Source organism: Arvicanthis niloticus, chromosome 9, assembly GCF_011762505.2.
Source record: "Arvicanthis niloticus isolate mArvNil1 chromosome 9, mArvNil1.pat.X, whole genome shotgun sequence".
Taxonomy (NCBI): domain Eukaryota; kingdom Metazoa; phylum Chordata; class Mammalia; order Rodentia; family Muridae; genus Arvicanthis; species Arvicanthis niloticus.
In genome coordinates, this window is record NC_047666.1 from 29,653,011 (window position 1) to 29,680,145 (window position 27,135).

The 27,135-nt window shown below is 40.1% G+C and overlaps 3 pseudogenes; 2 read left to right on the forward strand and 1 right to left on the reverse strand.

Annotated features, from left to right (window-relative positions):
* Positions 1-393: 393 nt before the first annotated feature.
* LOC117715695 (vomeronasal type-1 receptor A8-like) lies at positions 394-2,433 on the forward strand (annotated as a pseudogene).
* Positions 2,434-4,591: 2,158 nt separating this feature from the next.
* Positions 4,592-10,341, forward strand: LOC117715696 (52 kDa repressor of the inhibitor of the protein kinase pseudogene; annotated as a pseudogene).
* Positions 10,342-16,884: 6,543 nt separating this feature from the next.
* LOC117715405 (vomeronasal type-1 receptor 45-like) lies at positions 16,885-17,902 on the reverse strand (annotated as a pseudogene).
* Positions 17,903-27,135: the final 9,233 nt, after the last annotated feature.

The window sequence follows — 27,135 nt, forward strand, 5'->3', positions numbered from 1 at the left end:
TCCTGGTTTGTCCCATCTTTCTTATATTAATCCATTTCCAGGAACTTTTTCATCTCTTTTGTTGTTACTCCTAATGTGTTGTCAGACCACCTCTTATATGTTACCAAGTCCTGTTCTCTTGTACCATTTTTCCATGCAATACATGTTATCCACATTGTTCATTTTCAGAAAAGCATTCTTGGACAGTGTCATGGTCCTCTCTATCGGATACATGGTGGCTTTCTTGTGCTGGCACAGGAAGCAGGCCCAGCATCTTCAGAGCATCAGCTTCTTCAATTGCATCTCCATTTCTATGCCACTGCCAGTCCCTCTGTGTTCATCAGCACCAAAAAGTCATAAATGGCCCTTCAAGGTCAATGCTTAAGTGGAAAGTGACTATTTGATTATTCAGTGATGGGTAAGTACCATTGGCATCTGAACCATTAATCACTGTAGCTAGACTTGTGGCTACTTTATGGGTATCTATTTCTACCCCCCTCTCCAATCTTTCAAACCCACCAACAGTAGAAAAGAAAGGTAAACAGAAAAGGGGATGTCTGTATCATTAGACTACTTTCCAATGATTAGGGGCATCAAGTTCTTTGGGGGCAATTTTGATCTTCTCTGTCAGAATATCACCACTCAGGAACAAGTAGCAATCTGCAAAAAGAAAGCTTAGCAGCAGGAGGAGCAGCAGAGGCCACACCCCTTTAGGGTGCTTGTATTTATATACCCTCTCAAGAGTCCTTGGAACTCTAAATGTCATACACGTAGAAAAACTAACTGTCGTTGGCATCATGCCCTTGCCAGAATACGAGGCAAATCATAAACCACTGGTATGGACCATTTGAAGCAGCCACATATAACTGAGAAAAAACAAAAATTTATTCCCATAACACTTCCATGATTTTAAAGAAATCAAAATCTTCATTATAAATCACTCTAACAGACTGTGTGGCAGACTATCTCCAGGTGGATTCAGTTCAGACAATGATGTACAGATTAGCCATAGTAGACTGCCTGGTGCGCATCATGGCTCCTATACCTGCCTCCTGACTGAGGGTTTTTTGTTAGGTGAAAATTCTACATTTATAAGTTAAGGAGGGTATAGAGGGAAAGGGTGCTATCTGTGCAGAAATGATGACCCAAGCACAATATACCACCTTACACAGAGAAGTGAGGTTGGGCTAATTCACACATACCTGTAATAATAAATCTGAAGGACAGAGAGGAAGGAAGGTCCCTGGGGGCTACATATACAATAGGCTGGAGCAGGAATCGATAAGAGACTTAGTCTGTAAAGGATAAGATATACAGTGAAGGAAAATACCTGTGTAAGACATGAAATCAAATGTAAGAATATACTCAATTGTATTTTTATGCCAATGAATGTGTCCTGTCACTCATCTTGTAGATGATTTTCTAGTACCATGGAAGCTAGACCACAACAAGGAGGCTTTCAGGTCAGATTCTGTCCAATAATCTATATCCTGACAAGTTGTGGGTTCATGATCACTTTTTTATCAAACTTCTTTAAAAGGTGTGGTATAATAAGAATCTGAAACTAAATATAAAGAGGAAGATGGGACAAGTCTCAATATGTCACATTTGCCACAAAAGAAAACAAGATTGAAGCATTTCCATTATGAGTGAAACTGGAAGGTAGTGCTTACATCAGAAATGCCTTCTCTGAGATAGGCATTGGAATCTCAGCCAATAGGTGCCTTCTCCTCTTCCACACCTTCATATTCATTATACAATACAGGCCCAGACTCACTGACTTGCCCATGGGACTCATGGCCCTCATACACCTAGTGATGCTGTTACTTGCAGCATATATAACTGGAGACTTTTTTATGTCTTCAGAAGGACAGGATGACATCACATGTAACTTATTCATTTTCTTACGCAGGGTTTTCTGGAGCCTATCTGTTTGTGCCACCTGTCTTCTGAGTGTCTTCCAGGCCATCATCCTCTGCCCTCAAAGCTCTCACTTAGCTAAGTTCAAACACAATTCCCAACATCAGCTCTCATGTTTCTTTATTTTACTGAGTATCTTCTATACATCCATCAGCAGCCATATTTTAATAGCAGTTACTGCCACACAAAATCTCACCTTGTTAATCTTATATATATCACAAAATCTTGTTTCTCAATGCAATGCACCTTCTCCACACTGCTGGTTTTCAGGAATGTCTTCCTTATTGGTCTCATGGTTCTCTCGAATTTCTACATGGTGACTCTCTTATGCAGGCATAAGACTCGGTCCCAGCACCTTCAAAACTCAAAACTTTCTCCAAAAGCAACTTCAGAGCACAGGGCCCTCCAGACCATTCTAATGCTTCTGAGCTTCTACCTGGTGATGTCAACTTTTGACAGTATCATGTCCTACTCAAGAACTATATTCCAGGGAAATCCATCTGTTTATTGTGTCCAGATTCTTGTAGCCCATAGCTATGCTTCAGTCAGTCCTCTAATGGTTCTTGGTAATAAAAAAACATGTAACTAATCTGTTGATATCCATGTATGAGATGATAGTAAAGTTTGATTTTCCATGATGGTAAATTTTCTCCAGATGAGCCAATATAGGGGCAACAGAGTTATGAAACTTCATGTAATGTGCATTGTTTGAAGTTAGATGAAAATGTGGACTTTTGTCTTTTCTATTTAACTCATATACTTTTCTATAACTGTAGGGATATCAGATTTATATTTAAAACACCAATCCACACACACTGAACATTTGCTAAGGTTTTCTCTTAACTCTCTTTGTGTAAAACCTGAAAGTTGATCTCTCTTGTCACAGCCTGGATGACTTACACTTCTCTAAATCTGTGCTGTATAATGACATTTCTCAATATCTCAACTGCCCCTTTATGTATTTTTCAAAATCAGATAACACTTTGTATACATAATTACACGATCCCCCAAACACACACATGTGTGTTCACACACATATTACTTATGTTCAGGAGTAAAAAAAATCATATCTGCCAAAATGTGTATGTCCAATTTTTAACATTCCAAGGTACAAGCAACCTAAGACCCAGAACTTTCTGAATATAGGATAACAATTGTTGCCTCTACATGAGTGAAGTATTATTCAGTATTCAGGATGGTGGAGACTCTGGCACATGAACTAATGGCAATGAGCCCTGAATCTACTCTGCAAAGTGAAATTTCCATCACATAGAAACAGAAACAGATATTGTATGAATTTATATAGAGAGGACAGGACTCAGAGGACTCAACATGAACTAAACCCAGCATGATTTTCCAGATACTCAAGAAACAGTCATTGTGCAGTTTTTCTGATGGAATTGGAATTTCAGTTCAAGGGTGCTGTAGACAGGTGCACTCTGGTTGGACAACAATGTAAGTGTCCTCTCCAACACCACTGTGTGTCCATGATGTTTATAATGGGAAATGTGTATCTTATGTATGTTTTCTCAAGGTGAAAATGTGTTCAGATACTGTACCCATGCATGATGCAGAAAATGAATGAATATAAATGTAAAGATTCTCAAAGTATCAAACTACAGTTTCTCAACAGTTTAGAAGCTTATAATAAATTTGTCCCATGGAACAGGTTGACCATCATTTACTGATGCTCTGCCTCTTATCCTCTGTTTCCTCATGAAGGATACAAGTTCTTCACTTAATCCAGACTCTTAGGGAGGAGCTTCTGCACCTTGGAAGGGTTTCCTACCTGGTGTAGGAGTACAGTGATGACTTTGATGAGGTGTTTTATATGCAGTTGAAACTCCAAATGAAAGTTGATCAAACTTAGAATTTTACCTAGCTTGAAAACAACTGATCTCACACAAAGTTTGGGCTTATTCTTTTTGTATTGGAAAGCAATCAATCAAAGATAAAAGATACCTGGCATTTTATTTTTATATCAGTGACTTAGCATTATATGTACTTAATATACCAGAAGAACTACTTTGTGAAATATTATGAACTAATACCACCTACATTTTATCACCTAGAAAAGTTCTTCATATTTTAATATCGTCATTTAACTCTTAGGGTTTTCATTTCTTCCTTTCTTCCTTCCTTTCTTTCTTTTTCTTTCTTTCTTTCTTTCTTTCTTTCTTTCTTTCCTTCTTTTAAAGGATTGAAATTTCTTACTTTTAAAAAAACTGTTATTGATTTTTGTGAAGTTCACACCATGTACCCTTTCTATATTTCCTCTATCCTTGCAACCTCCCACACCCCAAAGAAAATAAAATAAGACAGAATTTTAAAATGTCTTGTTGTAGAAGCTGTAGTGTGTTACAGTGCTTCCCAGGGGAAGTGCAGGACATTCTCTCCTGAGTGCTTCAGCAAGTGAGGGGCAGTACCCACTCCCCTGAGTATGTTAGTGGTTGATTGGTGTGGCCAACTCATCAGAGTATCTCAGATGGCACTTCAGATCAGGAGTATCTGCAAATCCTTAGAGGGTAACATGGCCTTGGAACATCAAATAGACCCCATCTGCATTAGACCACTGCCCCAAACATGACTTCCAGAATCAACAGGGTCACAGATGTCCCCATGTCCTAAATGGCAGCCCAGGCCACTCACAACAGTATGTAATCACTCAGGAGCTTGTCCCTCAGTTATCCACATGATCTCCAGAGCAGCCCAGAACACAGACATCAGTTGTACTTTGGTGGTAACCTGGGCCACAGACATTGACACAGACCTCAGCTGCAGGAGGACCATGGATCCAGACAATGTCCTTGGGGGCAGCCAGGACCACACCATGGCCTCCTCACATCTGTCTCTTCCTCACTGCATTGCCTTTCACTGCATTAACATTTCTCCACAGTGCATGGACCCCTTAGGTTTGCTTTCTCTTCCATCTGTCCACATGTTCTCCATTTTTCCTATCCCTCCATCACACACTATTCCATATTAGTGACACACACAGATGGTCCTAGGGTATTTTTTTTCCAGCCTTACCAGAGCTGCATTGCCAGGGCAGTTGTTTAAGTCAGGTTGTCATTTTTGCTATTGTGACCTTAGCATCTTTACTCTGAATATCACACAGTGATATAACATTATTAGGGTATTAGATACATGTAATATACAATACTTTAACATTATATATAATTTTTATAGTGTATATAATCATCTATTTATACATTAAATATATATCATAATGACTTATAATTTACACGCACATACACACACATACACACACACAGACACACACAGACACACACACACACACACACACACACACACACACACACACACACACACACACAGAGTAACCACTTACTCTAACTTTCTCCCAGGCTAAGGTCACTTGATATGGATATGAGTAATTAAACCAGGCTGGATAGAGGGTCAGTAGGGAAAGGTAAAATGTAGCAATTTCATAAAGAGTCACTTGACTTTTAATACTTTTTCAGAGACAGAATATAATGGCTATTGTCAGAATCAACGGAGTCGTAGTTGCCAGGATACCATGACATTTGTAGGCTATATATGATACAAAACATTAACATAGAAGATCAATCATCCTGAAAGCTTTCATGCTTCTTTGACTACTAAGGGAACAGAGACCTGAATGCTTCATTGTTTGAGGGAGTGTTTCAGTCTTTCACAACCTGGAAGGCACAATGTGCTCCAGGACAGATGGACTCTACCCTGAAAATCCTACAAAAAGGTTCTTCAAGGAAACTAGGCCAGAACAACTTCATGATTCCCGCACAACACACACACACACAGCATAATATAAAAATATTTAAATCATTGTAAATATATTTATCTCTAACATTTGTCACTTCCTTATGATTGAAATTTTCAAAGCATTTTTCTTGGTGTTTGAAATCTGTGGTAAATTACTGTAGAAATTGTTTTCTTTCTGATATTTTGTTCCTCTTACTAAAAATAAGTTGTTTTTCTCCTAAGATATATGCTGATTACAGCTCAACTACACTCTATTCCTCCAAGTTCCTCCCAATCTCCTATTTTATCCAGACCCACTCCAGTTCTTTCTCTCATTAGAAAAGAACAGCCTTCTAAGAGGTAATAATAAAATGTGAGAAAACAATACATTATATGATTTAAAAAACATTGTCTGTTCCATCTGAGCCTGTGCCTTGAGCCGACTTTGGGAGCTGGTTCTGCACCCAGTCACACAACACCCAGAGAAAGCTCAGTTTCCAGGGACTCTAACATGCCCATGATCACAGGAGAGGCCACAACATTTGCCCCAACACCTGCAGTAACTGGGTCCCCCAGGATCCAGGGATGTAGGACACACCCAGCTAGTAGCACAAGTTACTTCTGGTCTGAATCTGAACCTGAAGCAGACCTGGAGTACTGGCTCTGCAGCCACTCTTAAAACACCCACAGGAAGTCCAAATCTCAGATGCTCTGAAATGCCCAGGATCACAGGATAACAGGATCACAGGATTACAGAGAAAGCTCAACTCCCAGGAGATCGGACATACCCAGGATCACTGGAGTTCTAACACACTCAAGATCATGGGTGAGGCCCCAAAATCTTTCCCAAAACCCAGTATAACTGGGAGCCCCAGAGAAACAAGGGAAACACAAACCCTGCCCAGCCAGAGGCACTGGTTTCTTCCAGCTTGCATCTGTGCCTGGAGCAAACCCAGGGCTCTGACTCTCCACACACCCCTGCAATACACAGAGAAAGCTTGATTCCCAGGAGCTCTGATACAACAGGATCTCAGGAGCTTGGTCACATCAGGATTTCAAGATCCTAGAGGCAGACTGACTCCCAGGAGCTCTGACACACACAGGATGTCAGGATCACAGGATCACAGAATCACAAGATCACAGAGACAGCTGGACTCTGAGGAGTTCTGACACAACCAGGAACACAGGACAGACAGGCTCTTGTTAGAGAAACCAAGGGCAGGTAGCACTAGAGATAACCAGATGCTGAGAGGCAAGTGCACAAACATAAGCAACAGACACCAAGGCTACTTGGTGTCATGAGAACCCAGTTCTCCCTCCATAGCAAGTCCTGGACACCCCATAACACTGAAAAATCAAGATTCAAATTTAAAATCACGTCTCATGATGATGATACAGGACTTTAAGAAGAACATAAATAACTCCCTTAGAGAAATACAGGAGAACACAGGTAAACAGGTAGAAGCCCTTAAAGAGGAAATACAAAATAAAACTCTTAAAGAATTACAGGAAAACACAACAAAACAGGTGAAGAAATTAAAAAACCAGTCAGGATATACAAATGGAAATAGAAATAATAAAGAAATCACAAAGGGGAACAGCCATGGAGACAAAAAACTTAGGAAAGAGATCCGGAATCATAGATACAAGCATCACCAATGGAATACAAGAGATAGAAGAGAGATTCTTAGGTGTAGAAGATACCATGGAAAACATTGACACAAGAGTCAAAGAAAATGCAAAATGCAAAAAGCCCCTAACCCAAAACATCCAAGAAAACCAGGACACAATGAGAAGTCCAAACCTAGGAATAATATGTATAGAAGAAAGCAAAGATACACAAATTAAAGTGCCAGCAAATGTCTTCAACAAGATTATAGATGAAAACTTCTCTAACCTAAAGAAAGAGATGCCCATGAACATACAAGAAGCCTACAGAACTCTAAATAGACTGGACCAGAAAAGAAATTCCTACTACCACATAACAATCAAAATATCAAATGCACAAAACAAAGAAAGAATATTAAAAGCAATAAAGGGAAAAGGTCAAGTAACATATAAAGACAGACCTATCAGAATTACACCAGATTTCTCAGCAGAGACTATAAAAGCCAGAAGATCCTGGACAGTTGTCCTACAGACCATGTGTGAACACAAATGTCAGCCCAGGATACTATACCCAGCAAAACTCTCAATTACCATAGATGGAGAAACCACGATATTCCAGAACAAAACCAAATTTAGACAATATCTTTCCACAAATCCAGCACTACAAAGGATAACAAATGAAAAACTCCAACACAAAGAGGGAAACTACAGCCTAGAAAAAGCAAGAAATTAATCTTCTTTCAACAAACCCAAAAGAAGATAGCCACACAAACATAATTCCACTGCTAACAACATAAATAACAGGAAGTAACAATCACTTTTCCTTAGTATCTCTTAACATCAATGGATTCAGTTCCCCAATAAAAAGAATTAGACTGACAGTCTGAATATGTAAACAGGACTCAGCATTTTACTACATACAGGAAATTCACCTCGGTGAGAAAGACAGACACTATCTTAGAGTAAAAGGCTGGAAAACAATTTTCCAGGCAAATGGTTCCAAGAAAAAAGCTGTAGTAGCCATTCCAATATCGAATAACATCAACTATAAACCAAAAGTTATCAATAAAGATAAGGAAGAACACTTCATACTGATCAAAGGAAAAAAATTTATTCAGATGAACTCTCAATTCTGAATATCTATGTTCCAAATGCAAGGGCACCCACATTCATAAAAGAAACTTTACTAAACCTCAGAGCACACATTGTACCTCACAAAAATAATAGTGGGAGACTTCAACACTCCACTCTCATCAACAGACAAATCAGGGAAACAGAAACTAAACAGAGATTCAGTGAAACAAGAGAAGCTATAAACCAAATATATTTAACAGATATCTATAGAACATCTCATCCTAGGCACAAGGCTGACGAGATTCCAGAGGGTCTCTTTGCTCCAGATAACTTCCAGGCACTCCTGGAGTGCCGCATCAATTCTGGAGAAGAGGTCCTAAGGAAGCACTTTGAGACCACGGTGGTTAACACCTTATTCTGCTCTAAGACTCAGCAGAAGCAGATGCTGGAGATCTGTGAGAGCTGCATCCTGGAAGAGACACTCAGGTAAGTGTGGGACTCACACTTCTTTTCCATCATTACAGACGATGTGGTGGACATAGCAGGAGAGGAGCACCTGCCCGTGCTGGTGAGGTTTGTTGATGATGCTCACAACCTGAGAGAAGAGTTTGTGGGATTTCTGCCATATGAAGCCGATGCAGAGATTTTGGCTGTGAAATTTCACACTACAATAACTGAGAAATGGGGATTGAATATGGAGTATTGTCGTGGTCAGGCTTACATTGTGTCCAGTGGATTTTCTTCCAAAATGAAAGTTGTTGCTACAAGACTTTTAGAAAAATATCCCCAGGCTGTCTACACCCTCTGTTCTTCCTGTGACTTAAATGCATGGTTGGCCAAGTCTGTGCCTGTGTCCGGGGTGTCCGTGGCTTTAGGAACCATTGAGGAAGTCTGTTCATTCTTCCATCAGATCACCACAGCTGCTTTTAGAACTTGACAATGTAATTTCTGTTCTTTTTCAGAATAGCGAAGAATGGGCTAAAGAACTGAAGGAGCTTTGTCATTCCCAGTGGACAGGCAGGCATGATGCTTTTGAAATCTCAGTGGATCTCCTACAAGCACTTGTCTTATGTTTAGATGGTATAAATAGCGACACGAATATTAGGTGGAATAAGTATATAGCTGGGCGAGCATTTGTACTCTGTAGTGCAGTGACAGATTTTGATTTCATTGTTACCATTGTTGTTCTTAAAAATGTCTTATCTTTTTCAAGAGCCTTTGGGAAGAATCTCCAGGGACAAACCTCTGATGTCTTCTTTGCAGTCAGCAGCTTGACTGCAGTATTGCATTCACTTAACGAGGTGATGGAAAATATCGAAGTTTATCATGAGTTTTGGTTTGAGGAAGCCACAAATTTAGCAACCAAACTTGACATTCAAATGAAACTCCCAGGGAAGTTTCAGAGAGCCCAGCAAGGTAACCTGGAATCTCAGCTAACCTCCGAGAGTTACTATAAAGACACTCTCAGTGTTCCAACAGTAGAACACATTATTCAGGAACTTAAAGATATTTTCTCTGAACAGCACCTCAGAGATCTGAAATGCCTATCTCTGGTACCCTCAGTAATGGGGCAGCTCAAATTTAACACATCAGAAGAGCACCATGCTGACATGTACAGAGTGACCTACCCAATCCTGACACACTCTCTGCTGAGCTTCACTGTAGGAGAATCAAGTGGAAATACATAGGAAAAGATATCGAGCTCCCGCCCACCATTTATGAAGCCCTCCATCTTCCTGACATCAAGTTTTTCCTATTGTATATGCTTTGTTGAAGGTCCTGTGTATTCTCCCTGTGATGAAGGTTGAGAATGAGCGCTATGAAAATGGATGGAAACATCTCAAAGCATACTTGCGGAATACTCTGACAGACCAGAGGTCAAGCAATTTGGCTTTGCTTAACATAAATTTTGATATAAAACATGATTTAGATTTAATGGTGGACACATACATCAAACTCTATACATATAAATCAGAGCTTCCTACAAATAATTCAGAAACCATTGAAAATAACTAAAAGATTTTAAAAATGGCTGTTGTCTTATTTTGCTGTTTGGAAGAAAAGCTGTAAGGTGTAGTAGGCCACTTAATGACTTGCTGATAGACCTCCAGTTTAACATATCATTAGCTATCCGTAACCATGTATTTAAATGGCCCCTGTTTGGACTCTCATACTTTGAATACCCGTCCATTCTTCCAGAAGTTGACATTGGGTGTGCCAAAATGCCCCTTTGCTAGTGGCATTCTGGAAATATTTTAGTTAAAAGTCATTTTAGATATGACATTATCACTGTTGATTCAGTTGTCAGTTATTAAGTTATCAGGAAAATGAGTTTTGTGAGAGAAATACATTTTATATTGTGTCATGATGAAATACACCATTGACTTTGGACCTGGAGTTATAGGTGTTTAAAATCTGTGGTAGCAGCACTTGGAAGGCAGAGGTATGAGGATAACAAGTTTTAGGCCAGCCTGGACTACATAGTGAGAGTTTGTCTCAAAAACAAGTGAGAAGTGGGTTGGAGCTTAGTGTGAAGCTCTTGCCTAGCGTGTGTAAGCCCTAGGCTCTCACTTCAGTATCACAAAAGCAAAACAACAGATCAGCTTGTAATAGGCAGTCCCAGGAAGTAATGAGCAGCCTTCTGTGTAGATTCTGTCAGGGCAGAAGGACCTCAGAGGATCAAGTTAAAGGAAGAATGGCAGAGCCAGGCACTGCTCCTCCTCACAGGATTGTTGCTGGTTACATTCCTTTGCTGAGCCCACATTGTTACAGGCTTTTTTGCTATTCACTTATGCTTCATGGAGAAGACAGACCCAGAGGCCATCCAAATAGGCAACTGACGTGTCTATTTTCTTCTTCTTTTTACATGATTATGTCTACTGCCTGGTCTTGATTTATAAGCAAAACCTACAGAAATAAATGTTTTGTGGTTTATCTAAAAAATAATACAGAAAATATTGCTGTTATTTTTGGGGAATAAAATCAATTTTGTATAGTTTATTTCAATCTAAATAAAATGTGAATTTTGTTTTAAAAAAAAAGAACATCTCATCCTAAACAAAAGAATAGGGGCTGGAGAGATGGCTCAGTGGTTAAGACTGACCTTCCAAAAGGTCCTGAGTTCAATTTCCAGTAACCACATGGTGTCTCACAGCCATCTATAATGGAATGCTATGACCTTTTCTGGTGTTTCTGAAGATAGCTACAGTGTACTCACCTACATAAAATAAATAAATAAATAAAATCATTTAAAAAACCCCCAAAACCAAAAGAATATACCTTCTTCTCAGCACCTCATGGTACTGTCTCCAAAAATGACCATATATGTAGCCACAAAACAGGCATCAGCAGATAAAAAAAAAAACATTGAAATAACTTCATGCCTCCTATCAGAGCACCACGGACTAAGACTGGTCTTAAATAATGACAAAAACTACAGAAAGCCCACATACACAAGGAAGCTAAACAATGCCCTATTCAATGATAACTTGGTCAAGGAAAAAATAAAGAAATTAAAGACTTTTTTTTTTGTTTTTTTGAGACAGGGTTTCTCTGTGTAGCCCTGGTTGTCCTGGAACTCACTCTGTAGACCAGGCTGGCCTCGAACTCAGAAATCCACCTGCCTCTGCCTCCCAAGTGCTGGGATTAAAGGCATGAACCATTGCTGCCTGGAAAGACTTTTAAGAATTTAATGAAATTGAAGGCACATCATACCAAAACTTGTGGGACACGATGAAGGTAGTTTTAAGAGGAAAACTCTAAGCACCTACAAAAAGAATCTAGAGAGAGCATCCACCAGCAGCTTGACAGCACACCTGAAAAATCTAGAACAAAAGGAAGGAAAGATACCCAAAGAGTAGATGTCACAAAATAATCAAACTCAGGGCTGAAATCAACCAAATAGAAACAACAACAAAAAAACTATACAAAAATCAACAAAACCAGGAGCTGTTGCTTTGAGAAAGTCAACAAGATAGATAAACTCTTAGCCAGAATACAAAGAGGGCACAGAGAGAGTATCCAAGTTAATAAAATCAGAACTGAAAAGTAAAACAACCATAGAAAGGGTAAAAATTCAAAAAAAAAAATCATCAGCTTCTACTACAAAAGACTATACTCAACAAACCTGAAAAATCTGCATGAAATGGATAGTTTTCTAGAAAGATCCCAGGTACCAAAGTTAAATCAGGATCAGATAAACCATCTAAACAGTTCCATAACCCCTAAACAAATAGCAGCAGTCATTAAAACTCTCCCAACCAAAAAAATCCAGGACAAGATGGTTTTCAAGCAGAATTCTATCAGATCTTCCAAGAAGACTTAATAGTAATACTCTTCAAAATATTCCAGAAAATATAAACAGAAGGAACACTACCTAATTTGTTCTATGAAGCCATAATTGTGCTTATACCTAAACCACACAAAGACCCAACAAAGAATCAGAACTTCAGACCAATATCTGTTATGAATTTTGATGCAAAAATACTCAATAAAATTCTTGCAAACTGGTTCCAAGAACACATCAAAACAATTATCCAACATGATCAAATAGGATTCATCCTAGGGATACAGGGATGGTTAAATATATCGAAATACATCAATGTGATTCACTATATAATAAATCTCAAAGGAAAAAACCACATGATTATCTCATTAGATGCTGAGAAAGTATTTGAGTAAATTCAGCACCCCATCATGGTAAAAGATGGAAAGATCAGGAATCCAGATCCCATACCTAAACATAGTAAAAGCAATATACAGCAAGCCTGTAGCCAAAACTAAACTAAATGGAGAGAAACTTGAAGCAATGCACTAGAACCAAGGCATAGACATGGCTGACCACTCTCTTTCTACCTATTCAATATAGTACTCAAAGTCCTAGCCAGAGCAATTAGACAGCAAAAGGAAATTAAAAAGATACAAATTGGAAAGAAAGATAGCAAAATATCACTATTTGCAGATGATATGATAGTACAATAAAGGGACCCCAAAACTTTCACCAGAGAACTTCTAAACCTGATAAACGAGTTCATCAAAGTGGCTGGATATAAAATTATCTCAAACAAATCAGTAGACTTCCTCTACTCAAAAGATAAACAGGCTGAGAAAAAATTAGGGAAATGACACCCTTCACAATAGTCACAAATAATATAAAATATCTTGGTGTGAATCTAACCAAGCAAGTGTAAGATCTGTATGACAAGTACTTCAAGTCTCTGAAGAAAGAAATCAAAGCTGATCTCAGAAGATGGAAAGATCATTCATTCTAATGGATTGGCAGGATTAATATAGTAAAAGTGACAATCTTGCTGGAAGCATGATTCAATGCAATCTCCAACAAAATTCTAACTCAATTCTTCATAAAGTTAGAAAGAGCAATATGCATATTCATTTGGAATAACAAATCTCAGGACATCGAAAATGATTGTCAACCATACAAAAAGTTCTGGGGGCAACACCATTCCTGATCTCAAGCTGTATTACAGAGCAATAGTGATAAAAACTGTATGATATTGGTACAGAGACAGTCAGGTGGAATAATGGAGTGGAACTAAAGACTCAGAAATGAATCCACACACACTTATGGTCACTTGATCTGTGACAAAGGAGCAAGCAAAAACTATCTAGTGGAAAAAGGAACATTTTCAATGAGGTCAGCATGTGGAAGAATGTAAATTGATCTATTCTCGTTTCCTTGTACAAAGCTCAAATCCAAGTGGGTAAAGGATTGCCACATAAAACCAGATACACTGAAGAAAAACTGGAAAAGATCCTCTAACCCATGGGAAACAGGGGAAATTTCTTGAACAGAACACTAATGGTTTATGCTCTGAGATCAAGTATCACCAAATGGGATTTCATAAAATTGCAAAGCTTCTGTAAGGCAAAAGATACTGTCAACAGGACAAATCAGCAACTAATAGATTAGGGAAAGTTTTTTTTAAAACCAATCTTACATCCAAAAGATGGCTTATATTCAATATATACAAAGAACCCAAGAAGTTAGAGTCCAGAGAATCAAACAGCCCTATTAAAAATGTGGTACAGAGCTAAACAAAGAATTCTCAACTGAGGAATATTGAATGTCTGAGAAGCACCTGAAGAAAAGTTCAACACCCTTAGTCATTAAGGAAATGCAAATCAAACAACCCTGAGATTCTACCTCACACCAGTCAGAATGGCTAAGATGAAAAACTCAGGTGACATCAGTTGCTGGCAAGGATGTGGAGAAAGAGGAACACTACTCCACTGTTGGTGGGTTTGCAAGCAGGTACAACTACTGTGAAAGTCAGTCTGGTTGATCCTCAGAGAGTTGGGCATAGTATTACCTGAGGACACTGGTATATCACTCCTGGGCATATACCTAGAAGATGCTCGAACATATCACAAGGATACATGCTCCACTATGTTCATAGCAGCTTTTTTTTATAATAAGCAGAAGCTGGAAAGAATCCAGATGTCCTTCAACAGAGGAATGGATACAGAAAATGTGGTACATTTACATAAAGTAATGCTACTTAGCTATTAGAAATTATGACTTCATGAAATTTTTATTCAAATGGATGGAACTAGAAAATATTATCCTGAGTGAGTAACAGAGTCACACAAGAACACACATGGTATGCACTCACTGATAAGTGAATATTAACCCAAATGCTTGGAATACCCAAGATTCAATTCACAGACCACATGAAGTTCAAGAAGAAGGACAACCAAAGTTTGGGTGCTTCAGTCCTTCTTAGAAAGGGGAATAAAATACTCACAGTTGCAAATACAGAGACTGAAAGAAAGGCCATCCAAAGACTGCACCACCTGGGAACCCATCGCATATATAGTTACCAAACCCAGACACTATTGTGGATGCCAAGAAGTGCTTGCTGATAGCAGCCTGATATAACTGTTTTCTGAGAGGGTCTGACAGAGCCTGACAAATACAGAGGCAGATGCTTGCAGCCAACCACTGGACTGAGCAAGTGGTCCCTTTGGGGTCCACAGTGGAGGAGTTAGAGCAAGGACTGAAAGAGCTGAGGGAATTGCATCCCCATAGGAAAAACTGTAATATCAACCTACCAGAACTTCCAGAACTCCCTGGGACTAAACCACCAACCAAGGAGTACTCATGGAGAGACCCACTGCTCCAGCCACATAAATAGCAGAGGATGGCCTTGCCAGGCATCAATGGGAGGAGAGGCCCTTGGTCCTTCGAAAGTTCAAAGCCCCAGTGTATAAGAATTCTTGGGTGGGGAGGTGGCAGCGGGTGGGTGTGTGGGGAATCACCTTCATAGGAGCACGGGGAGGGATTTGAGATAAGGGTTTGGGGAGGGAAAGAATCAGGAAAGATGATAACATTTGAAATGTAAATAAAGAAAATATCCAATAAAAAAAAGAAAATGATGTGTGAATTCTGTGCCTGTCCTATTAATTCTCAGGGCTCTGAAGGTCCTCTCCCTACAGTGTTGACTGACAGCTTGTCTCTGGGTCGACTCTCCCATGGAGCATCTGGTTTCCATTTGGTCTTGGTTTTCTGTTCCCTGGTTTCTGCACTGTGTTTCATGCTGCAAGATGTGAGTGCATTCTAAAAGTGAATCTAAAAAATGAAATAAAAAACACAGACAAGAATCAAAGCTCAGGGGTGTGGTGGCCACAGACAGGTGGAATATAGCTGGCCAGGAGTGTGGCCTTAACTGACTGGATGTCAGCCACCAAGGAGCAGGAATGGCCCCCTCATCCTCAGTGATGCTGTCAGAAAGAGGCAGGGCTTTACCTGAATAGAACCATATGCATTGTGCTTCAGTCTCCTTTGTAGACATGGTGCTCGTGCAGACTGAAGGAGAGGAACAGTGTTTCAGGAGAGGTGTTATAGAGTCTTGAACCTCCAGGGAGCTGGCCAGTGTGGTGTACATATTTCCTGTTGTTCAGGGCTCTATCCCACAGCACCCTGTGCTTGAATTGCCTTGCACTTAGGGATTGAACACTATCACACACCATTCAGAGGCCCTGTTTTGGTCATATAGTCTGTTAATTGTTGATTGTTGTTTCCATTTAAAATCCTGAGAATTTTAAATATTGTTATTCTTAGTATTACTGTACAAGTCACTATGTGACTTTTGTACATAATTCTTGAAAGCTTTGTGTTTAATTCCTAATCTTTCTGGATCATAGAATTATTTATGGCAAATAATGTTTCTATAATTTGTCAAAATACACAACAGGAAAATGAAATATCAAAATATATTTGAAGTGGTCAAACACTTACAAACTGTATGGGATATCTAAGACCAAGATGAGCAAGAACTACCTAACAGAGCTTCCTGAAGGCTCATTGAAAAATAAAACAAAATAAAAAATAAAATATTAAACACCCTTTTCATATTTCAAAGTGTTCTGTTAAATATTCCGTTTCATGATTGCCATCATGTTGGCTAAAATAAATCACTTTAACAGAAAAACAACTTCATATTTCACATCTGGCAAAGCACATAGACAGCACACCGTGATTGACAGTTCTGATTCCTGTACATTGGCTCCCGTTAAAGATTCTTGCCCATCAATAAATATTCAAACATTTATCACCCTCTTACACATGGACCTCAAAAAGTTAACAATATGCTTTTCACTGCTCATAAACACAAAAGGGCTGACTGTGGCATACATGTGTATCACAAAGAGTTGGATAGAGATAGATATTGGATCATTCAGGAACATAGTTCTTGAGCAGGAGACAATGCATTCGAAGATGGACATCAGCACAAAGAAGCTCATGAGCATCAGGATGGTCTGGGTGGCCCTTTGTTCTGGTGATACTTTTGGGGAAAGGCTGGTACCATGTAGATGCTGGGCCTGTTTCCTGTGCCTGCATAAGACAGCCACCATGTACCAAGTCGAGAGGACCATGAGACTAATAAAAAAGACTTCCCTGATGTCCAGCAGAGTAGAAAACATGCTTTGCATGAGGTAACTCAAGGGTAGAATCGAGCAGGACTGAGTATTATAAATAAAGTCATTTGTGGTCAAATTGGGGGTGGTAATGATGGATACCAAGAGATGACTACTAATTAACATATAGAGGACACTCAGCATAAGAATGGCACATGATATGTAACAGGGAGATTTGTGCTTTAACTTTGCTAAACAGGAGCTTCTGGGACTGAGGATGATGGCCTGGAGGACACTCAAAAGGGTAGTGTTACAAAGGGAAAGACCCCTCAAAATTCTGTGCAGGTAGACAAGGAATTTACATATGATATCATCCCATCCTCCCCCCAGCCAATAAATGAAAATGTCTGTGGCTATAAATGCCTTGACCAATAGCACCAGTAGGTGAATTATGGACAAGAGCCCAATGGGCAGGTCAGTGAGTCTGGGCCTGTGCCCACAAATGAACTTGAGGATGTGGAAGAGAAGAAGGAAGCTGTTGGCTGAAATCCCAATGCCCATTTCAGAGAAAAAGGTGTTTCTTATGTTAGAATCTGTGTAGAGTTTGCTGTTTTTATTCATTGTATATGAGAACAGTGGCTGAAGAGAAAAGAAAAGAACCTTACACATCCCGCCTTGGCAATTCTTTTCCCCTTACCATAATTCACTGAAGACCTCAGCTCCACTTCACACCCTACAGACTATCTCACTTGTCCTAAGCTGAACCATGTCTGGAACCTGTGTCCCATGATCACTGCATCAGTGTGTGAGCTCCTTCAACATTAAATACTGCATACAACATAGATTATGTTTTTTTCTTATTTACCATGTATGGGTTTTCCTGGAGCAGGAACAGCATCCTACTTGGTTTTCATCCATAACATTGTCACTGGCAGCAACATTACAGACAGTGTTTTACTATTTTGGGTGAGTTTTAATAAGAAGGATTTTGTGAAAGGAACCAGTCCTTTCTAATTAAAGAGGTCCCATTGATTGTGTATGCACTTATTCTATTTGGGGCTATCTTTACTCAATTTATTGTAAAACCAAATTTTTAAATATATTTATATAGCAAATGTTGAGAATTGTGATCTGTGAATCCAGATGTTTCTCATTCCACCCACAGTCTGCCATTTTCTCCAAGTGTGACCTAGAATGGCCTCAGGCTGAGCTCCAGTCAGTCACCTCCTCCTGAACATATACACAGCCACATGCCTGTGTCAGGTGGGCACTAGTTATAGAAGAACATGTTGTTAACACACCAAACATGGCAGTGTTCCAGAGCAATATGGTCTTTGTAGATATCTCCCATGCTGTTTTTTCTCATCCAGTGCCTTATGTTTGTCCTCTGGAGAGATAAGGCAATACATAGTGACTGGTCAGCTCCATCCCTGCTTGTAAAAAAAGATAAAAGGTAAATAAATTACAAAACATCAGAACATTGGAGTGGAACCCTCTCCAGAGATCTCAGGTGGAAAATTCATTCTTTGACAATCTTCTTTGACATTCTTTGACATCTTCCATGTTTGTAATCTCAATCAAGAACTGCTTCCATGAGAAGAGCAACGTGGGATAATGTCAGGAGGAGCATACTCCATGTCTTCCTTCAGAATATGAAATCAGTGAGAAATAGAATTTCAATTAAAAGTGTTGGGGTATACATTATTACAGAATGAAAATAAAATGGTACAAGTCAATCTTGAAAGACAAGCTCTACAGTAGTCTGCATTCTCTCTTTTCATAATTGAGAATTGTTTCTTTTCCTGTTATGCCAGCTACAAGTTTATATTGATCAATGTGTTAAAAATTCTTTAAGATTATTACAGTTTCTTGATTAGTTATTGAGTTACTTAACACCATACCTAAACCCATAAAATGCAGAAAAGCATTTTTTGCATGTTACTGCTAAGGATCCATCATTCAGTGTTGTTGTGTGGAAGAAGTTAAGGCAGATAATTATAGGCAGAAACTGATGCACAGACATAGAAGAATGCTACTTACTGGCTTTTTGCTTCATGGATTTCCTGGTCTGTATTCGTAAGTATCCACCCGCCCAGAGTCTACACTCACACTGAGTTGGGTCCTCTCACATAGATCACCAATCATGAAAATGTACTACAAATGTGCCCACATGTCAATCTGTTGGAGAATTATCTGAACTGACATTGCCTTCCCTCTTTCCAAGTGGTTTTCCTCATTTCAAAGCAATCAATCAAACAAACAAATCAAAACAGCTGACATAGCTGACACAGTTGACCCCTTGTCAGGTTGACACACAAACACATCACTGATACACAATAATCTTGTCTCTTTTGTTGTTCCCAAGATATCCTACTAATATCAACATTTCAATATAAAAGTTCTGCATACTATAAAAGTTTAGTCTCCTTTAAAATTTTAAATCCCTTTACACATGCAAAGCCTCTCCAAAATTTTCAGTCACTAAAATATCAAGTTTCTCTAGAATTTTCAAAGATTCTATAAATATATATAGTCTCTGTAAAACTCAAAAGTCTCCATAAAACTCCAAAATCTCTTTAACTTTCAAATTCTCTTAAATTGTGGGTCCCTGTAACATTGTGGGTAGGCCTAATTTTTTTTTTTTTTGTTTCCAAGAGGAAACAATCAAATCCAACAAAGTCCAACAGTGTAAAACTGTGTCACTGTCCTTTGACTCACTAAGAATTCTCTGGGCTCCTCCACTGGACTGGGAAGGCCTTCTTGTGGGGCAGTGGGCTGTGAGAGGTAGTGGGGTACCCAGTTGAGTCACCAGGGTGACAGTAATGGAATGGTAAGAGTTCAGTCTTGCTCCTGGGCACCGGTTCCTTCCACTTAGCTTCAGCCATTCACAGCCCCACCCCCAAAGAAAGTCTTGCATCCTTTGGTCACATAACATAGGTAGAGGGCATGACTTCAGGCCATAGAACCTCAAGTGATCTCCATATTAATCAGATACCTAAAGGCCAGAGGGCTTAGCCAATTAAGCATTCCTTTCCAGACCCTCCTCCTTGAAAAGATATTTAACCTCAGGCCTGCCCTGAGGACATGGGGTAGAGCTTCATCCACTTTCCACCATGACAATAAATCTTTTTAAACCATAGACTTCCTTGTGTCTTTGGTGCCTGCTGTGGAGAAACTTGGATGGGGGTCTTTGACTACTGATCCACTGCCCAATCTCCCTTTGAGGACCTGTCTTTGTTCCAGCCTTGGAGCCCACCAACTCAATCAAGCTAGCTGAGCCATCCATGACCCATCCAAGCAAGTCACCTTGATCAAGAGTCTTCCTACCCCATGGGCACTGCCAGAGCTCACTCCCTCACCCCTCTCGGCTGTGAGCTGGTCTAGACATATGCCCCCTCCAACTCAGTCTTTTTGCAGTCCCCATCAGTGTCTGGGTGCCCAAGGGCTGAGACCAACAGTGTCCATGTCAACTGCCTCAACCGGGGATCCCCAACAAGGAGCTCTGCCTCCGTGGGGCCTCAGGCTGAGATCTCCTCCAAGCCCATAGAAGAGATTTGTGGCTTCTCATAGCCTAGTGTTTGCCTGGCACTGTGTGGAATGTACTCAGTCAAATTCCCAAGCTTCTGCCTTCCTGAGCCATGGCAGACACATGGGATCCACAACTCAGTCCAAGAGGACCCATGCCCACTCCTGAACCAGAGACCCACACCTTCTATAGCACACAAAGCTTTTCTTGTAGACTTAACAAATTGACCTAACACCACAGCACAGTCACCACAGTGACTCAGGACAACTCCTACCAGGAAGAACAAAGATAATGAATGACATAATTTGTGAAGTTAAACAGAGAATGGGAAGGAGCTTAAAACAATTCCAGTCTATAAAGTTCAGCAAGGAGCTCCTTCTTAGGTGAGGTTTGAACAGACAACACATTCCTTATTCAAAGACTCTCAGAACTTCTAATTATTCACACTTTGGAAGCCAGTGTATCAACAAAATTACTTTTATGGTACATAATCAACAGAAGCAAAATTGTTTTTGTTTAAAGTTAGAACATCACTCACTACCTTTCAAGATACAGACAAAAAAAATCACTTCTGAAATTCTCTGGAAATTACACCACACAACTTATGAATGATAAAGTAAATTTGGTAATTAGTTCAGAAAAATACATTGAAATTAAAAGACATCTTATAAACATTAAGTAATTTTAGGACCTTAAGGAAATGAATATCCTAGAAAGAAAATGCACTTGATGAGAACACAGTGCTCTGTGCTGGGAGGCTGTCAAGAGTTCAGTGTCACCATGGCAGAAGCTGAAACTCTTCCTGCAGTTCCAGAGTTCTTCCTTCCACAGCCTGCCTCAGTTCTAATAACCTTCTGATTCTGTACTTACTCAGATGGAAGCAGTTGAGGCAGGTAGAATCTGAGCCTGAGGAGATCCTGCACAGGCTTAGGTGAAGGGAGTCTTTAAAGCATTGCTGCAGCCTGTAATTTTAGTTACTGGCAGTGACAAGTTCCCACTGGAGAGCAGGGACATGTGGCATCCCACTGAAACATTTTACCTGTTGAGTTGGAGATCTGGGAGATCTGGGCCAAACTTTTCACTGAGCTGTCTTGGCACACCTGCAAGTTAGATCAGGACACAATCTAGTCAGCCCAACTTGCTAATTTTCCCCTCAGGCAAAATGAGTACATACTGTTGGGAGCCGACTTTAGCAGAAAGCGGCTAGATCAACTTTGCAGCCATCTGGAACCATATACCCTGACGAAAGATTTGGTTTTCAATAGCCTACAACAGCTGAAGCACACTCTGATATCCCACATATTTTGTGTTGCTGTTTACTGCCCCCAGCTGCAAGGTGCACGTGGTAGTCACGCCTGCAAGGCATTGCGGTGCACGTGCTGTCCACGCTATAGACGCCTGTAAGGCTTACGTCATATCAACACCTGCAAGGCACGTGGTATCCACGCGCCTACAAGGCACGTGGCAAAAGCCTATAAATAGCTCAGAATTCCCTTCAATAAAAGAGACTTGATCAGAATCTCTGTCTTGTCTCCATTCTTCGCGTCTCTTCCCCTTTATCCCCACTCTCTCTCTCGCTAGACCCTGACCCTCGGACCGGAACGGGCAGTACGGGCTGCAACAGTTTGGCGTCCAACATCGGGCTCCAGTAAGCGCAACAGTTTGGCGCTCAACAAGAGGCAGCGGGAACGAGGGACCCAGTGAGGGACGTTACTGGAAGAAGGTGATCACGAATCTGCCGAGTTGAGAAAGGTAAGGAAAATGGGACAAGAAATTAGTCAACCTGAATCCAAAATTAGTCAGCTTGAATTCAACTCTCTGTTTTGGTTTTGTTTGCTGCTCACATGTGTTAATTTTCTGTTTTTGTTCTTGAATGCTGTCATTTTGGTTCAAAATAAAAAGAAGCATAAGTTAGAATCCAAAATACAGCCAAAGGTTGATGACAATTTGTCAGAGCCAGATTGTGCTGACCGAGAGGAAGAGGAAGTCAAATTTTATGACGCTGAAATGCCCTTTCCCTATGTGCCTCCACCTCCAAGTGCTCCCCCAATGGAGACAATGGTTGTAGATCCTAAAAAGGAGTTACAGGACAAAATTACTACCCTTAAACAACTGATAGAGTTAGAAAAAGAGTATCAGGGCTTAAGTAACCAGTTACAGAAATTAAGGACAGGGAAGAGGTCTCAAGAGACTAACTGCGAAAATCCCCCGGATTTTCATGTTCCTCAACCTGGTGTCCAAAGGCAGTCCCTATCCTCTAGCTTTAGTTCAGCTACAGATCAGCCAGAGGAGGGAGACACTAAGGCTTTCCCTGTATCAGAGACCAGAGACGCTCAAGGGGTTGCTTGGAGACATCACACAGGGTTTAATTTTCAAATTATTAAAGAATTAAAAAATGCAGTATCTCAATATGGTGCCACTGCTCCCTTTACTCTTGCATTTTTAGAATCTGTTGCAGAGGAGTGGCTAACTCCTAGTGATTGGAATATGTTAGTGAGGGCAGTTCTTAGTGGTGGAGACTATCTTATTTGGAAATCAGAGTATCATGAGAATTGTAAAGAGACAGCTAGGAGAAACATTCAGGCAGGCAATGGTTGGTCCTTTGATGCCTTAGTAGGAGAAGGACAATTTGCTTCTAGTGATAACCAGATGCAATATGACCCAGGTTTATATGCTCAAATTCAAAATGCAGCCATGAAGGCTTGGCGTAAACTCCCGGTAAAGGGAGACCCTGGTGCATCTTTAACAGCAGTCAGGCAAGGGCCTGATGAACAATTTTCTGACTTTGTTCATCGATTAATGACAACAGCAGGGAGGATTTTTGGCAATGCAGAGGCAGGTGTAGATTATGTGAAACAACTTGCATATGAAAATGCTAATCCTGCCTGCCAAGCGGCCATTAGACCTTATAGGAAAAAGACAGACCTTACGGGATATATCAGACTCTGTTCTGACATAGGTCCCTCTTATCAACAGGGCTTAGCTATGGCAGCTGCTATGCAAGGAAAATCTGTAAGAGATTTTTTGGCAAATAAAGACAGAAAGGCATGTTTTAAATATGGTAAGCCTGGACACTTTGCAAGAGATTGCAAAGTAGAAAATGAGTTAAGCCAGAGACAGCCCAGAAAACAGCCTGGGCTCTGCCCACGTTGCAAACGTGGAAGGCATTGGGCTAGTCATTGTATGTCTAAAAGAGACGCACAAGGTAACACCCTTTTCTATGATCAGGGAAATGGGAACAGGGGCCAGCTCCAGGCCCCGAACTGACACAAGCCAAAACAGGCTTATGGAGCAGTCAGTGTCCTACCAGCAAATACCAATCCCTTTCTGAACTTAGTCGAGCAACACCAGGAAGCGCAGGACTGGACCTCAGTTCTGCCACCCACACAGTATTAACCCCAGAAATGGGACCTCAGGCTTTACCCACTGGAGTGTTTGGACCACTCTATCCAAATGTGTTTGGCCTGATAGTGGGAAGAAGCAGTACTACTATGCAGGGATTACAAATTTTTCCTGGAGTTATAGATAATGATTATCAGGGTGAGATTAAGGTAATGGCGCAGGCAATTCAGAACATAGTCACCATTCCTACAGGAAAGAGGATAGCTCAACTATTGTTACTTCCATTGTACCCTACTAATCACAAATATAAGAATCCTAAAAGAGGGGATCAAGGTTTTGGTTCCTCTGATGCATACTGGGTACAGCCTATAGTTAAACAAAAACCTATGATGACAATTTGGCTAGATGGAAAGGCATTCCAAGGCTTGGTTGACACAGGAGCTGATGTGACTATCCTAAAACAAAGTGATTGGCCTGCTACCTGGCCTCTGATCCCAACCTTAACCAATTTAAGGGGTATTGGCCAAAGTCAAAATCCACTACAAAGCTCTAAGGTGCTAACGTGGAAAGATAAAGAAGGAAATACAGGAAATATACAACCCTATGTCATCTCAGGCCTTCCCATTAATCTCTGGGGCAGAGATCTGTTATCCCAGTTGGGATTGATTATGTGCAGACCTAATGAAATAATCATGGCTCAAATGGTAAACTCTGAGCTTTCCCCAGGCAAAGGATTAGGAAAAGGTGAAGATGAAATTATTCATCCTACTGAAGTTTATGGTAACAATGAAAGAAGAGGCTTGGGGTATTTTTGATGGGGGCTACTGATTCAGCTGCACCCCTAGGACGTTGTGCGGATCCCATCACCTGGAAAGGGGACTCGCCCGTCTGGGTGGATCAGTGGTCCCTAACCACCGAAAAATTACAAGCTGCCCAGTTGCTAGTGCAGGAGCAATTACTGGCAGGGCATTTGGAAGAGAGTAACTCTCCCTGGAACACCCCAATATTTGTCATTAAGAAAAAATCAGGAAAGTGGAGATTGTTGCAAGACTTGAGGGCTGTTAATGCAACCATGATTAAAATGGGAGCCTTACAACCTGGGCTGCCCACACCAGTGGCCATACCTTTAGGTTATTTTAAAATAGTTATAGATTTAAAAGACTGTTTTTTTACTATCCCCTTACATCCTAATGATAGAAAACGTTTTGCTTTCAGTATTCCCTCTATAAACTTTAGAGAACCTATGAAAAGATATCAATGGAAGGTATTGCCTCAGGGTATGGCTAACAGTCCTACCTTGTGCCAAAAGTTTGTGGCTTCTGCCATAGATGGTGTTAGAACTATGTGGAAGCAAATTTACATGATTCATTTCATGGATGATATTTTGATAGCTGGAAAAGATGGAAAACAGGTACTCCAGTGCTTTGATGATCTTAGAACAGCTTTACAGACTGCAGGGTTACAAATAGCACCAGAAATGGTGCAATTACAAGACCCATATACCTATTTAGGATTTCAGATTAATGGTCCAAGTATTATTAATAGTAAAGCCACACTGAGGACTGATTCCCTTAAGACACTTAATGATTTTCAAAAACTACTGGGAGACATTAATTGGCTAAGACCATATTTGAAACTTACAACAGGAGAATTGAAGCCTCTGTTTGATATTCTCAAGGGAGATCCTGACCCTAAATCTGGCAGGGCTCTAACAGAGGAGGGTAGAAAAGCCTTACAGAAGGTAGAGAATGCTATTTCATCCCAATTTGTAACTCATATTAATTATTCTAAGCCTTTATATTTTCTTATTTTTAACACTAAACTGACTCCTACTGCAGTTTTTTGGCAAACTGCACCCATATTATGGGTTCATCTTCCCTCATCCTCCAAGAAGGTTCTTAATCCATACTATGCAGCTGTAGCAGATATGATTATGTTAGGCAGAGATAACAGTCAAAAATATTTTGGAAAAGATCCTGATGTCATAGTACAACCTTATACAAGGCATCAGGTTGATTGGCTTATGCAGAATTCTGAAGTCTGGCCTATTGCATGTGCCTCATTTGCTGGTCAGATAGATAATCATTATGCACCAGATAAATTGGTTCAGTTTTTTAATCATCATGAATTTGTTTTTCCATCTCGTACTGCACATGAACCTATCAAGGAAGCATTTCACTGATGGTTCCTCATCAGGAACAGCTGCTTATGCCTTTAAAGATCAAGTAATCTCCTTTGCTACATCATCTGTGTCAGCTCAATTGGTTGAATTACATGCTGTTATTGCTGTGTTTCAAGCATTTCCAAATCAACCCATTAACATTTATACAGATAGCTCATACATAGCTCAGTCTATCCCTCTGTTAGAAACTGCTGCACAGATAAAGCATTCCTCAGAAGCAGCTGATTTGTTTTTACAGTGCCAACAATTAATTTTGAAGAGAAAGTGTAAATTCTTTATAGGACACCTGAGAGCCCACACTGGGCTACCAGGTCCTCTCTCTGAAGGAAATACCAAGGCAGACCTAGCTACTCGAATAGCTGCAGTGACTTTATCAGATCAAAAATCTAATTTGGATCAGGCCATAAAGGCTCATGAGTTACATCACCTTAATTCTAAAACCTTAAGAGTTATGTTTAAAATTACCAGAGAACAAGCTAGACAAATTGTCAAACAATGTCAATCATGTGTTAAACTTTTACCAGTTCCTCATTTGGGTGTAAATCCAAAGGGACTGATACCAAACAGTATCTGGCAAATGGATGTTACTCATTATAATGAATTTGGCAAGCAAAAATATATACATGTATGTGTAGACACATACAGTGGTTTCATCTATGCAACATTACAAACTGGAGAAGCAAGCAAGCATGTGATTGCTCATATGCTTGCTACAATCGCTGTAATGGGTGTGCCTAAACAGATAAAAACTGACAATGGCCCAGGTTATACAAGCTCCAGTTTCCACCAATTTTGTGAAAGATTGGGAATACTACATAAAACGGGTATTCCATATAATCCACAGGGCCAAGGTATAGTAGAAAGGGCACATCAAACCATTAAA